Source organism: Triturus cristatus, chromosome 4_1 (genome assembly GCF_964204655.1).
Source record: "Triturus cristatus chromosome 4_1, aTriCri1.1, whole genome shotgun sequence".
Lineage (NCBI taxonomy): Eukaryota > Metazoa > Chordata > Amphibia > Caudata > Salamandridae > Triturus > Triturus cristatus.
Genome location: NC_140585.1, coordinates 361,906,347 through 361,922,486, shown reverse-complemented (window position 1 = coordinate 361,922,486; position 16,140 = coordinate 361,906,347). Strand labels below are relative to the sequence as shown.

The window sequence follows — 16,140 nt, the reverse complement described above, 5'->3', positions numbered from 1 at the left end:
CCAGGGGAGAGGAATAAAAACAATGCCGGAGGATGGGGGGGGATGTGTTAAAAATAACAGCAGGCTGGAGTGGCTTCAAAAATAAGGGCAGGAGTGGGTTTTAAAAAAAAGTGGAGCAGAAGAGAATAGCAGCATTTAAAAATAACAGAGGTCGGGGATGGATTTAAAAACAACTGAGAGTGGGAGAAGGACTGCAGACACATGCACTCTGAGATTGAAGTACCTGCAGCCAGTGAAAAGACACTGGTCGCAGGAACCAGTACTTGGTCCATGCTCCAAGACATGGATAAGGACTTGAAGCCCAGGAGGAAGCTGGAGGACCCACTGATCAATAGGAAGCAAGGAAATGAGAGTGATGTTGAAGTCAACCAATGGCAAGTAAAGGTAAGTAATGGGTGGACTCTAAGCTCCGTTTGAGTGTTTTTTTATTTTTTATTTACCAGAGATTTCTAAGAAGTCTAAAAATGGTCTGTCTGTATATAAATTTGCTTTTTAAACTATCAAACATTAAACACATGTACACCAAACTAAAGGGACTAACTAGGAACAACAGGTTCATTCTGCTCCATTTTCTCTGTAAATCCATCTGTCAGTTTTTGCTGTGACAGGGAACACAATTTACTACAGGAAGTTAGAAAAGTGTAAGGAAACACCAAATTAAATAACAATTGTATCTACAATGTTTGCTGGTTTAATAAATCTAGACTATAGTACAGGATCCTCTGTGTAGATTTTCAGTTGATTCTTTATTGGATTCAGATTGGTTGGCACAGGCAGCCAACACCTGTTATGTCCCATACTGGCTTATAGGACTGCAGTGTACTTTATTGATTTCAACTGCTTTTCTTAAAGCGATGTTAGATGTTGGCTGCTTCTATCTCTATAGGAAAGATAGTCCTGCTTTCATACTATTGTCAGCCAGCTGACCCCTGAAAAATACCAGTTGTGTCCCCATATCCAGGAAAGGGGACAGCAAAGTACCACTCTGCATGGGAACAGGGAGGGAAACTTGCTTTTCCACACTGTGTCCATTCACTCTGCTAGCAAATTAACAGGAGCACAGGGCAATGCCATGTTTAAACCAACCCCAAAAAATCTGTTTTAACAAGTTGGTTTTTCCAGCCATACAACTAAAATGCAATTCACGAGGTAAGGTGCTGGATCTGCTCCTGTGTCAGAAACACATCAATGTCACGATTATGAAAATATCGAAATTTTATAAAATTGCTCAAGAATAGAACTATTGTCTGAAATCCTTCAAACAACTGCCGGCAACTAGGAAGGAAGTGTTGTATGAGCAGAAAGACAGAAGCCCATACCACCTTCAAAACCGCAATCAACCAGTTCCACCACCTCCTGAGAGACACAAGAAGAGTGCTCTAGCAGACCACATAAAAGCCACCACAAACCACAGCAAGGAGCTCTTCACCATCATGAATGAGTTCTGCAACCTCTCAGTCACCGGAAACGACATCACCCCCCTCCCAAGGACTGTGTGACTCTGTGGTGGACTTCTCCACAACCAGATCTCAGCCATTTACAAGAACTACAAACCCCAACTCCCTGCTACTGACAGCAGCAGCCTGCTCACACCCACAAACAAACCCCAAACACCTGCTTACCCATTTGGACCCAATCACAAGTCAAGCCAGAGTCTCAATCGTGAACTCCGTACACTCGGGAGCACCCTTGGACCAATGTCCCCACCACATACTCAACCTCAGTAGCAAGACGCTTGGTGATGAGCTCAAGAACATCCTTAACACCTCCATCACCACAGCCCCCTTCCCGGAGGCCTGGAAACATGCAGCAGTAAAGCCCCTCCTGAACAAACCATCCGCTGACCCAACAGATCCAAAGAACTACCGGCCCATCTCCCTGCTCCCCTTCCTAGCAAAGGTTCCCGAAAAGGCAATGAACCAGCAACCCCCTAAAACACTTTGAATACCACACCCCTTGAAATCCAGATTCTGAGCAACAGCACAGAGACAGCCTGGACAGCAGCCACCGATGACATCATGGCCCTCCTAGACCATGGTGAAATAGCAGCCCTCATCCTCCTGGACCTGTATGCCCTTTAGACACAGTCTCCAATCACATCTTGATCAACAGACTCCACCAGATCGGAATTCAGGGAAAAGCCCTCAAATGGATAGCCTCATACTTCATCAGAAGAACCCAGGGAATTTTTCTCCCACCATTCACCTCGGAACCCAATTAGACTATCTGTGGTGTCCCACAAGGATCGTCACTCAGCCCCACCCTCTTCCACATGTACATTACTCACCTGGCCAGCACTGTCAGATCGCATGGACTCAACATCATCTCCAATGCCGTCAACATGACACCCAGCTCATCTTCTAGGAACAACACCCCTCCACCACTAGAACCAACTTCCACAGATGTGCGATGAACAGCACTGACTAGATGAAGAACAATTGTCTCAAGCTCAGGTCAAAAAAGACTGAAGTTCTCATCTTTAGAAACACTTCGGCATGGATTGACACTTTGTGGCCTGCTGAACTCGGCCCTTCCCCCGCACCGACAGACCACAGCTCCAACCTTGGCATCATCTTGGAAAGCAAGTTATATATGCAGAAACAGGTAAACGTAGTCTCGTCTGCATGCGGCCACAGCCTACGAATGCTCTGTAAGGTCTTCAGTTGGCTCCCAATTGACACCAGAAGCACCGTCACTCAAGCCCCGTCACCAGTAGGCTGAACTACAGTAACACTCTTTAGATAGGAATTACTGCACACCTCCTAAAGTGACTACAGACAATACAAAATGCAGTGGTACGACTTATCCTTGACCTCCCCAGACGGACTCACATCACCCCGCACCTCAAGAAGCTACACAGGCTGCCGATCCAGAAGAGATTGCTGTTCAAGATGCTGACCCACGCATGCAAAGCCCTGCATGGTGAAGGACCAGCATACATCAACAAACAAATGACCCTCCACCAACCAACCAGACACCTGCAATCTGCCTCACTTTTCCACGCAGACACCCCCCGGATCCGCTGTTGCAACAGTGGAGGACACTCCTTCCCTCACCTGGCACCCAAAGCGTGGCACGACCTTCCCCTGCACCTCAGGGACACTGCATCGCTGGGGGAATTCAGAAAAGGACTCCAGACATAGTTGTTCAAATGAACAGAACACCTTGAAGCAACTCCAGCACCTTGAGACCCTCACGGGTGATTTGGCGCACTTTATAAATCTGGATTGATTGGCAAAAATGCATATACTTATAAAAACAAGCCCTCAAAAGGTTTGTTTAGATAAAGTTTATTTCAAGTATAAAAAAAAAACACATCTGAACATTTTAATCAATTACATATTAAAAATGATTATTAATTTAAATACTATACACCTCAACTTTCAGTGGAAAACATGAACAAAGAAAAAACTGTCATAATTAAACTCCGGTTAAAACAAACTGCTGGTTCCCCGATTTCCACAAGATATGCTAGCAAATCACACTGGAAATGCGTGAGCACTGGAGCAGCATGAAACTAAACACTACAGTCGATGCATTAACCTCCGAGAACGGAAACCCTGGAATTCCGGTGCGCGATTGAACAATTGGTTGAGAAGAAAGCTACATCTGTGTTAGCTCTTTAAATGATTCAAGTAAGAAACCGTGCATACACTGAGCAACTGTGATTTGTATACAACGGTTCCAACACACAGATTTGCACGTTATTTCTGTGAACATATCCACCTGTAAAAACTGCGGCATTCTTCCATTTTGAGATGTTTTACAGGGACGTCTCTTTTTTGCATTTTCATACGGAGAAAAGTGGTCCAACAACCACTCACCAGAAAAATGCAGGAAGTGAATCAATGTCCTGATTCCGCAGCATCATCTCGAGGCACAAAGTATCGTCCTGCACAAAAGATTGACCCCAGGATCGCAACTACCACAAAATCCACATAAACACAGATTTAGTATTCTGATCTGCCCATCTGCGCAACTTTAGGAAAAACAAAACACGTCGTCATGCTACGTAGATGTGTGTATTTATCTTGAAATACTTGCCTTGATGACCTAGTGGCAGTCGGTACGCTGGAGTCAATATTTTTGCACAATAGCTAAACTCAATACTTTAGAGGAACACAGTCACAGCCGTCTTGTGCTTCAATGAACTTGCTAAAAACGTGCTATCCGATGAGGGATAGCCAGAGTAGTGCCTAGAGTTCTCACGTTTGCACTATATTTGGTTTTGGAACTCTTAAGGGAAACAAAAATGAATGTATTCACTTTTTCACCCAGTCTATGCCTGCCACACAACATACAAGACACTGCCCATCTCCATAAAGTGGAATTTACTAATAATGCATGCTCACGACTGGAGCAAAGAGCTCTCTACTTCGACAATACTCTTGATGCCTTGTAGATGGCGTCAGCGGCTGTCTGAGACGCCAAGGGCCTCATTTTGTTCTACTCTGGAGTGTTTTTTCCAGACCTCTGGCTGATTGCGGAAGTGACATTGATACAGAAGTTTGTTTGAAATTAGTTTCTCATTTGCAAATGAACTCCAGTTGAAACTTCAGCATCTGGTAAAGAACTGCAACCTGAGGAGAAATAAACATTAAAAATGTCAGCTTTTGAGTCACATGGCTTGGTTTTCTTTATAGAATATGCTTGCCTTAGAGTGGGTACAGCAATCCACAGCTTTTTTTGGCTAGGCTAGCAGTGCACAAATAGTGAATGCAAACAATCTCTCTAAATTGACTTAAGACGCATCTATAAAATTAAAGTGTCTCTTTTACAAGCTAAATATTATTTCAACATTGATATTCTCGGAGATGTATTATGCATATATTGACAAACTTATTACATCGCATACCACAAAATATAAACAAAATTACAGTTGTATGCCACAGAATAACTGGCATATTATACATTTAATTGTTTAAGGGAGTTGTATCTGTTAGGAATCCAACCATGGACTAAAGACCTTGACTGGGCCCAGACTAAAGACAATCATATTGCCCAAAATACTGAAAGTATGGAGTATGCAGCTTAGTACATTTTATTGAAAATTTCACCTTGCCAAAAATCGATCACAATTGATTGCTGGTATGTGCAAGTCCACCTTGATAGTCACATGAACTCGATGTTTGAATCGTTTAATATTAGATATATATATTTATTTATTTTTTTCCACAGAGAATCCAGTCCAAACGACAAGGAGAGGGGCACACCGATTCCATCCACAAGTGTTTATTTGTTCAAAAACAACGCGTTTCGGCCGGAACGGCCTTTGTCAAGTTAGCGGGTCAAACCCAACGTACCCAATAAATACGGAAGATGTCATCATGAACATAGAAGAAATCTCTCCATTGACAAACAAAACAATAAATATTTCCTAGTTCATCTTTTTGTCTATTCAATTGTCTAACCATAATTAAAATGATTACTGTAAATACAAAAATATATATTCATTAAATTGCATTATTTGATACAATTAATTTCTATTTCAACAATAGACATAGTAAAAACACTACATTTCGTCTCATTGACTGATATTTACAGTGTCTATTTCATTCATTTTATTCATAATAGGTGGGATAATGGTTAGCCAACACATTCATGTTGTTTAATCTATAAAGTGCATGAAGTGACAAAATCATAAGCACAAATGATATGATCCTAGGACAGTATCCCAAAATTATTTACATTACTCTATCCATGTATAGCTTTATTGAAAATAGGATTCATCATCCCCATTTTTCATATATATATAGAATCACCCATACAAAAGATCGAGAAATTGATTTATCTAATCTCAAAAAAATGTCCCAATAGAGATCATGGATAGTAATTCATCATGGAAAAAGGACTAAATATTGAATATCGGGCAAGAGCTCAAATAAATTAACCAAATATTGGGCACGTGCCCCGAAGACCATAATAAGTTGTGGTGTGTATTCACTATTCTCAAACAAATAAATTGCATGAAAAAACAACTCATAAAATAATATTATTAATCTCAATAAAAGCGAATAGCAAACTATTGTTGACACTAGATTATCAGAGAGAATTATACTCCAATGTGTGTTTACTATTCCTTCTCCTAGTTCATCCCAAAAGGCATCCTGGTGTGTAAATCAATTATGCAAGGTGATTAAAAAAATGTGTAGTTGTTTTTCCCTACCGCCGCCCCATATCTGTTTCAGTATGCGATCTGCGCCAAAGAATTTGAGGAGTTTGTCACTGTTGTGTGTGTTGTAGAAATGTCTAGCTACAGGGTAACTGTGACCCAGATTAGTTATGTCCCTTTGGTGATCCAGCATGTGAGCACTACTCACACGCTGAGACTAGCATTAGGAGCTGGGAACCTGCACAGCATGCACCAGGCTCCTGACAAGGACACAAGGATCGGGAGGAAGGTGGCCATTGGAGCAGGTATGTGGAATTTTATATATTTTGTAAATGTCTTTTTTGAGCGTCCACCCACCCCACCACTTCACAGTTCGAGCAGCCACGCCTGCTAGTGCTTAATTTGTAAAATAATAATTGCCGGTGACCAAAGCTTTGTTCAGAAGCCCGTAGTCAGCGCGATTAAATGTAGGTGTACCAAATGCATTATCTTGAATCCCCCTCATGCCTCTTTAACCCACTACCAGAAACACACTGCCCTTTTATCTCACTCTTGCAGGCTCCTGTTTTCTTTCTTTGTGATAGATTGTCAGTCTTTATTTTCCTCATTTTTTCCCCTTGGTTTGTTTTGCTACTCTTGGTCAATGTCTAATAAGAAAAATAAGTACCAGTCCCCCAAAGAAAGGTGCTGGTGTGCCCGCTGGAACCCACCGGTTCAAATTAAGTACTGCTCCCATGTGAGTTTAGTCCCTTATGACCCTGTAATGGCCTTTTGGCAATTATACACGAGGCACGAGCATCATCTACTATTAGCATGCCTTAGCGCTGAATCTGTGATGTGTTTCACACACTTGCAAGTCTAATACACTTTATGCTGTTGCACAAACTGAAAACCTACAACCCATGTTGGAGACCAATTTGAGAGAACAAAGGAAAAGATTTTCGAAAATTTCATTTGCAAAAAGTGGTCACAAATTGTGCACCAACTTGTTGTAGATAGACTTTGATTGTGCAACTTGAAATGTGCACTAATCGGGCAGTTCACAAAAAATACAGATTCGTAGTGCGTTGCAGACTGACTTCTCCAATGAAAAGAATTAGGCCAGTGGTAAATTGCAACTCATTACACTTAGGTTCATTCTCTGGGATGTGGTCTGCAAGGATCAGCAGACCATCCATCACTTCTGGGATTGCTTTTCAAAAAAGAAAAATGCTTTTGTTTAACCCCTTCGACGCCGATGACGGAACGGTTCCGTCATGCACGTCGGTTGGGCTGTGCTTATGACGGAACCGTTCCGTCATTGCCCCGCCCGCGCTCAGAACCTTCAGCGTGGCGCGGAAATCCGCGCCGCGCTGAAGGGGTTAAAGGTGCCAAATGTTTGTGAAAGAAATGGGTCTGCTTCAAAGTGACTTGCCAGTGTTCTCCTGGTTACTGCCTACTACCCCTGATGTATCCCAATTCTCAAAGGAGAAGTAATCAAAACAGACAGTAGACTGGAGTAGCTTAGTACACAGTGGAGTAAAGTGTTGTAGAGTGGACTGGTGTGTTGAGTGTCAAAGTGATGTAGAGTAGAGTGCCACAGAGTGGATTAAAGTGTTGTACAGTAGGTTAAAATAGAGTGGGATAGACTTTCGTACAGTTGAATGGCATAGAGTAACCTACAGTGGAGTGGCGTAGATTGCAGTAATAGAGTACAGTGGAGTTGTGTCTCATAGTAGAGTACATTACCTGGGTGGAGTGGCTTAGAGGGCATTGCAAAGAGTGTTGTCGAGTAGAGTGTCATAAAGGGCTATAGAGTAAATTAGAGTAACACGGGAATGGACAGAAGTACATTGCAGTGTAGTGCTATATAGTGAAGTATAGTGGGGTACAGTGGGGGCATATACTGCTGTTGAGTGGAGTATAGTGTTGAACAGAGTGTAGTTGGGTAGAGTTGAGTAGCATAGAATGGAGTAGCCTAAAGTACAGTGGCGTACAGTGCAATAGCATACCACAGACTGACATATAGTGGAGGGGCGTGGAGTGGAGTACAGTGGAATAGAGTAGAGTACAGTGTTGTGGAGTGGCACTGACTGCAGTGGTGTGCAATAGCATACAGTGAAGTGATGTAGAGTAGAGTTGCGTGGAGTGGCATGCAGAGGAATAGAGTTCAGGGGAGTGGCAAAGAGTGGAATGGCAGAGTGGGATAGTCTGGGGTGAGGTACAATGGAGTAGCGTATAGTGGAGTAGCATATAGTGGAATAGCATACATTGGAGTGGCATACACAAATAACATACAATGGAGTAGCATTGAGTGGCGTACAGTGGATTGCCATAGATTGGAATAGCCTATAGTAGAGTGGCATAGAGAGGGTGAGGTAGAGTGGAGAGGCATAGAGTTAAATTGCGTAGAGTTGTGTGACGAACTATGTAGCTGCGTACAGCTGAATAGCGTATAGAGAAGTGGCATAGTGTAGAGTGCGGTACTTTAGAGTGACATGGAATGGGATAGAGCAGAGTGGCCTTAAGTGGATTGGTGTACAGTAGAGTGGCGTGGCATAGAGTGAAATAGTATACAGTGAAGTGACATACAGTGCAGTTGCGTACAGGACTAATGTAGCGGGGACTAGCGCACAGTAGAGTGGCGCAGACTTGTGTGGCGTACAATGGAGTCTGGACAGTAGAATAGTGTACACTGGAGTAGGGCAGAGTGGAGTGAGGGGAGGTATAGTGTAGTAGCGTACAGTGGAAGAGCATGGACTGCATTGGCGTAGAGTGTTCTAGAGTGGAGTGAGGTGGAGTGTAGCTGGGTAGACTTTTGTGGTGTACAGTGTAATAGCGTACTGTGGAATAGCTTAGAGTGCAGTGGAAAAGAGTGCAGTGGAAAAGAGTGCAGTGGAAAAGAGTGCAGTGGAAAAGAGTGCAGTGGAAAAGAGTGCAGTGGAAAAGAGTGCAGTGGAAAAGAGTGCAGTGGGGTGGAGTAGTATAAAGTTGAGTGGAGTGGCATGGAGTCACAGAGTGGAGCAGAATGGAGTGGATATAGTAATTGAAACAATTGAAACAGACGGAGCGTGAAAGTTGGTGAAAGTATGTAGATGTAATGTGGCAGGAATATACACTGTGAGGTGTTAATGGCAATTTTGGGGGGTATGTGTAAACATTGTAATTAGTGTTAAAGTAAAAGTTTTTAAAATACTTCGTTCTATATTGTGCCACTGTAAGTTCATGGTATATCACAGTATATGCAGATAACATGGCAATATGTGACTGTCTAATGGTGGTTTATCAAATGTAAAAGGCAGCTGTGTCATGTCCATCACAGTTTTGCTCTGTTCTGCTTTCTGGGTTAGGGCATTAAATATAGGTAAGTAGCTGATTTTATTGTTGCTCTTTACCTATTACCACTTCAGTATAGTAGTAGTAACAGACAGAGAAATGTAATTATATTTTTCTACAGCACATTCGAAAGAACCGTGCTTTTTTCTTTCATTTGTTTCTTTCATCATAAGTGGCGCTGCAGTTTTTAGGTGTTACCGCGGTACTCCATAGATTTTTTTGTAAAGAATTAAATATGCAAAACATTGAAAATGCATTACAGTGCACTATATTTATGAAATATAGTGTAGGCCAGTGTGTTTTGTTTATAAAATGTATTTACTTTAAGTACTGCAGTTCAATGTACAATTAAATAAGAACAGTAAGTTACACCATCAAGCCCAAGGCACGCCACGTCAACTTTTCAAGACCTTGTGCTGATCAAAGTCAAGTACTCATATGCCCCAACATACTAAATAACAGTCATGCACACACGCCTAGGTCAAAATACGCCTATAGATGTACGTTCACTAGAAAACATGAAGGTATTCCATGCCTAGCAAAAAGCATGCATACATATATCACACCATGAAGCATCCAACATTGTTGCCTCTATTTTTGTATTTATGCAATTTTATACTAGATATTACAAAAAGTAATTTGAACTCTTTATATATGAAGTGTTATGTTACTCGTAAGTTTGAAGTTCACAATCATAACATATGGAGAAGGGAGTTACATAAGAGTACAAAGTTGCACATTTTTGTCATTGTAAAAGGTGGGGGATATGCTAAGTAAACAAAGCACAATGCATCCAATTAGACCGCAATAATGTACCGATAGTCACATCAAAAGAGAAGGGCAGAAAATGCTTCCACAAGGTCAGCAAGAGTGGACTGGGAAAAAGTTAAAGTAATCGGCAGAGAATATCTGACAGTTTGACATGTACGTCATGTGGCAACGGGCAGGAGGAGGACAGGTGAAAAAGGTGGATATCCGAGTCCGGATCAAACCCTAGCTAAATGTTCAAGGTGTCTAGTAGAAGCAATCCAGAAAAGCGGAAGCCGAGGAAATATCAGGATGAGGACCTGTCAGAAATAGTTTCTGGTTGGCTAGGGTATGCATCTCAGCCAGGCAGAACCCACCACTCTAGTCAGGGTAAGGGAATTGCACACAAAGGATAACCCCTGCTCACCCCCCTGGTAGGTTGCAGAGCAGTCACGCGTATCCCAGAGGCAATGTGTAAAGCGTTTGCGCAACACAAACAACAGTAACGCACTAGGCACACAACAAAAGAGACTCCACAAAAGGTTATATAAAAATATCCTCTGTATTGTACATAAAACACATTAGACCACAATCACATAAATCACTTAGCCAACCAGACAACAATAACCTCACATAGATCATAAATCACTTTGCCACTAGGCAATGATCATAACAGCATAGGTAGTTCAATAAGAAACACTCAGATTGCACACGTTAGGAAGCAGTAGGTATAACATCATAGTTAGTGCACTAAAGTCAAGATTATATGGTGCACACATCATAAAACCACACCAACACTATGCATATAATGTACACACTGAAATAGTACTCGTTATTCTGTTAATTAGTCATCAAAGGACATACATCATAAATCAGCACACAAAATGCTGCAGGTAGGTCACGAAGAGAAAACACCTGGGTTACCAAACATCACTGTACATAAATCCCCATATGTCATGAGGTAACAACCAGTATTACCACATATTCCAAGAGTACAGTGCGTCTGTGCCTATAATACACTGTATGTGGTGATGGGGTTTCCATACGTAGGCTTCAGGGCCACCGGCCAACCTCCAATAGGGAATGTGGTAACTTAGGATGTCTTCCCTACATGCAACCTGTTTTCATAACTCAGGGGGCCGTCATCTAGGTCTTCCCACAAAGACTCCAGTGGAAAAAAAGAAGATGCACAGAGTCCTCAAGTGGTTTCTCCTGTCAAAAAGGGAGCCACGTGGGGTGGATTCAGTCCACCTAGAAATTCCCCTGGGCATCCTAAGCCAGGAATGGGGGTTCTGCACCACTTCCCTCAGATTTAGGCAAACTGAAGCCGGCACGGCCTCACTTCTGTGGCCCAGCCCACTAGCGGGACCCCAGAGGCCATCGCTGACCCTCCCAACCATGAGTGCGCACCCTCGTTGTACGGGCTGTAGTCATCTATGTTGGGGAGGTGGAGCGATGCCTTGAGTTCCCCAGCTGCAGGCTCCCACACAGCTGGCTCCCTGCGCCTTTCCAGCAAAATGCACCTTATTGGCCGGCAATTGGAATGGCGGCCTGTGCAGGTTGTCGAAGGCTTGTCCTGGCTTCAGATAACGTGGCCTTGGGGGGGGGGGGGTGTGGGATGGGATCCTTCCGGATTCACTCAGTGCTGATTTAGTCTGAGAGGGGCCAGGTGGGCCCAGTGTGCACTGTCCATGCCATTAAGTCCTCCAGGAAATGTACTGGTCTGTGGGAAACCCATCAGCACACAGGGGACTCTCAACCATGAAGGCACATGGAAGTGGGTGCCTGCTTGTGCCCCGGGCCACTAAGTAGTGCCCTCTTGATTAAACACGCCTGCCAGAGGCAGGCAAGCACTTAACATGCGCTGGAGCAAACAGTTGAGACAGCCGGGCTCCGAGTCACACAGCCAGTCAGGGCAGTTCCTAGAACCCTTCCAGCACCCAAGGAGTAGGGGGTTGTAGAGGGAGTAGAGGGAGTAAGCCACCAGCCCCTGGGGAACACTGGGTAGCACAAAGTGCAAACAATCAGCAGACCAGCACACTGGGTTTCCTAGCAAAGTGGCAGAGTCTATCAGCAACACAGGTCAGCACTACGAAGTCCAAACAGTCCAAGTGGGGATCTTGCAGCAGTGTCTGGTTACAAGTCCCACTCAGAGTCATTTGGGAACAACCCCTGTATTTATACTCACAAAGTCTTTGTTCTGAGGTACTTCAAATAAACTTCAGAAGTGCACAACACCCCCATTCAATTCCCAGCCGTAGCTCCAGACACTACAGTGGGGCAGAGACAGCATTGTGAAAGGCAGGCACAGCCCTATTCAGGTGAAGGTGACAACTCCTCCCACCACTCTAAACGCAGGCCAGGTTTATTCAGCTTAGCTATGAGGCACCCAGGAAAGGCAGGACACACCTCAACCCCCCTTGTGACTGTCTATAGCGAATGCACAACACCAGCCTCTGTCAGTCTAAACCAGATGGTGAATACACAACCAGACAGGGCACAAAGTCGTAGGCACACAGAAATGCCCACTTCGAAAAGTGGGCTTTCTAAAATAGTAATAACAAATCAATTTTTATCAATAAGCAGGATTTATCACCAGAATTCCAAACATAACAAGCATGGCTACGCTAACCCCTTAATATCAGAAATTACCACTGAAACACATATCAGGGAATTCCCAACAAAAACCTAGAGGAGCAGTCTCAAAGCAGTGAGAAGCCAAATAGGCTGTTTGTCACTACCTGGACATGCCACACAACAACGGCACATGTCCTCCCTTTTACCTGCACAGCACTCTGCCAAAAGGGCTACCTAGGGCCCACCTTAGGAGTGACCTTTATGTAGTAAAAGGGGAGTTTCGGACTTGGCAAACATTTAGAATGCCACATCAGTGGGGGGCAGTAAACTGCGCACGCAGGCCCTGCAGAGGCCTGAGACAGGTTTGAAAGGCTACTTCTGTGGGTGGTGGAAGCAGCACTGCAGGCCCACAAGTAGCATTTAATTTACATGCCCTGGGAATAAAGGATACCACTATACAAGGGACTTACAGTTAAATTAAATACGTTAAACAGGTGTGGACCAACCTTACCAAGTTTACAGGAGAGAGTATATGCACTTTAGCACTGATCAGCAGTGGTAAAGGGCCCAGAGTAAAAAAACCAACAAGGACAGGTCAGAAAAAATACAGGAGGAAGGCAAAAAAGACCAGGTCCAAAAGGGCTTAATTGGAAATATCTTTGGAACTGAAGGGCTTTCAGTTCAGCCTTAAAAAATGAAGTGGTTGTGGACCTGTAGGAAAAGAGTTCCAAATTCTAGTAGCACTGCCCAAAAAGGATTGTCATTGCGCATTGCTTTTTAGGTCATGCCTGTGTTGCAGCGTACAAGCACTGCTTCGCCTTGGCGAGATGTATTGTTGTCGCTTTCGTGTCCGGCTTCTCTGGAAACGGGGTTGGTGTCTGCCCTGTCGGCATTAGACCCCACCCACCTGGACTGGAGATTTCGCTCACGCACGCTCGTGCACGGCGTCTCTTCCAGACACGCGTGTTTATATATGCATCGCGCTTGCACTTAAAGTGAAAGCGCGATGCATATATAAATAAGCGGCGGACACGCGGTTCTGGGAGACAGCAGGATTCTGACCTGGAACCATTTCCCTATAAACATTTCTTACATGGTTCACGCAGAATTATCGGTCTCCTGACTCTTAACCCCCTCCCCAGGATCCCTCCCAGCAAAAAATGAACTGGCTTGTTCTCCGTGCTCTGTGATAATACATTCCTGGGCAGCTTAGTCATCCTGGAAACAGGACCCCCTGGCCGCCCCTCTGGTGATGTAATGCAATGCTGGTCCCGTGTGTTTTCAAGCAATAACAGAACGCGCAGCCTTCTTCAAACAAAATGGCAGCTCCGATGCCGGCTGCAATTTATATATACTTCTCCTGAACGAGTCACTAAATCCTTTGCAACCCAGACGCGCTTTTCGCAGGGGTAAGAATGCCAAAACATATTTTTAGTGACTGAACAGACTGAAGAGTGAGTGCTTAGAGCGAACGAACAGAGCCGTGCAGTCCGTGAAAGGAGCTTGCTCCACTGCCTGGCAATTGCCCCAGGTTGTACAACATGTGTGCTGATGACATGCAGTAGGATGGTATTTTGGTCATAATGGTGGAGTTGCTGACTGTTACTGCCACATCTGGCACTGAATTGTCGGCTTTTCATGAGGCATTACAGCATTCTCGGCGCACGTGTCCGTTCTTTTCATCAGCATTTCCACCCCAACTCGGGCTTATCATACATCACACCAGGGGCTTCGTGAGCTGCCACAGAGAACATATAGAACAGCACGCGTTTCCGTGTTTAAATTCTTCAAAGGCAAACTGTCCACCCCGACTCAGGCTTTTCATGAGGCATTACAGCATTCTCGGCGCACGCGCCCGTTCTTTTCATCAGCATTCCCACCCAGACTCGGGCTTTTCATACATGACACCAGGGGCTTCGCGAGCATTTGCCATGCAATAGGTTTTGCGAAACTTTCAGCTACTGGCATTGTAAATGACAAAGCTTTTATCTATGTGTTGATTTTAAAAACATAAATAAAAGGCATTGTCATTTACAATACCAATAGCTTAAAATTTCGCAAATGCGCAACCTATTGCATTGCAAATGATTGTTAAATGTGGGGGGGCCAATAATACAAGGGTGTGTATATTATGCTTGTGAAGAAAGTACACAAGCGAATACAATATGCACTTGATATATATGTATACCTCCTATATGCAAATTATTGTTACTCAAACTTCTTTGCCTGGAATTAATGAGGCATAAAAATGTGAGCGATCTGTCATGGTGAAGCTCTTCTAATGCACACACTCATCAATGATGAGAGGTGGTGGATGGGATTATGGTCAAGAGATGTGAGGGCAAAGTTAGGGTTATTTGAAGATTGCGAGGCACACTCAAGCTCTTAACTCAAACGTTTTGCAACACATCTGCTCCTTAACCATTGGTAGAGGAATTGTGGGTGATGTGAAGTTATTGCAACCCACACGACAAGAGAAAAATGTTTACTCGCTTTAAAGTTTTTCCATTCATGATAGGCCCTTTTACCATTTCAGTAAATTATGCATTACGTAAGTTATACCACTTTTCATCCACGGTTATTGATAGTCATGCCTCGTTTTTTGTGAACAGCTATATACATTCATATGTTACTCCGCATTGTCTTGTCGGGTTTTGTAACATACAGAAAGAAAAATAAAAGTAACAAGTTACAGAATAAAATATTGATTGTCGTATGTTATGCCAGTTTTGCAAATTGGCTGCTTCATGTTGGGCATAAAGGGGTTAACCACCAGAAAAAGTGAGTGATATCTGAATACAGGATATACGCTCCAACAGGTCAATTTAAAAGAGATTGATCAATCTTGATTGTGTGGCCGCAACCTGAGCAATATGTGGTACAGCCATTATAGGACTCTGTATCTTTAAAATTCATTTAAAAAAAGAAAAAAGAAAATGGGTCAGGATGAGCACACACTGGCTTAACATGATGTCCTACGGCCAATTCCTGCTGTGCATGGCCAAAAGCTGTGCACAGAATGGTTTTGGTATCAGTGGAGGGTTGGTCACAGGGCATGATCGAGGCCAGAGCCTGCATCCAACCCCGGGGGTGGGTCACCACTAGGCCAATTTAGAATAAGGATTTTAAAAAACACAGAAATTAACTCGAAAAAACAAAAGGTTTAAGTGAGGCTATATTCGGGTGCTGAAATGAGAACGACTGAACTTAAAAAAACAAAAACTACTGAAATACGGTAGTTATAATTTAGTTAAGTTTAGTTAATCAACTATACCATGTGTCCCCACCGGGAACCAAAGTGGTCTCTCATATTACATAACTTGTGACATGTTAAATGACATCATTGATGATATCACCCACTCAATTTAAATAACAATATTGTTCAAATT

The 16,140-nt window shown here is 43.4% G+C and overlaps 1 protein-coding gene across 5 annotated transcripts in view; it reads right to left on the bottom strand.

Moving 5' to 3' along the window:
* Window positions 1–3,280: 3,280 nt before the first annotated feature.
* Window positions 3,281–16,140, bottom strand: part of LOC146854952 (uncharacterized) — a 441,198-nt gene continuing 428,338 nt past the window's right edge. For all 5 annotated transcript variants that reach the window (XM_085652384.1, XM_085652385.1, XM_085652386.1 and 2 more), the window contains one exon: window positions 3,281–4,580. The gene's annotated coding sequence lies outside the window, so the exon portion shown is untranslated. The remainder of the gene's footprint in view (window positions 4,581–16,140) is intronic.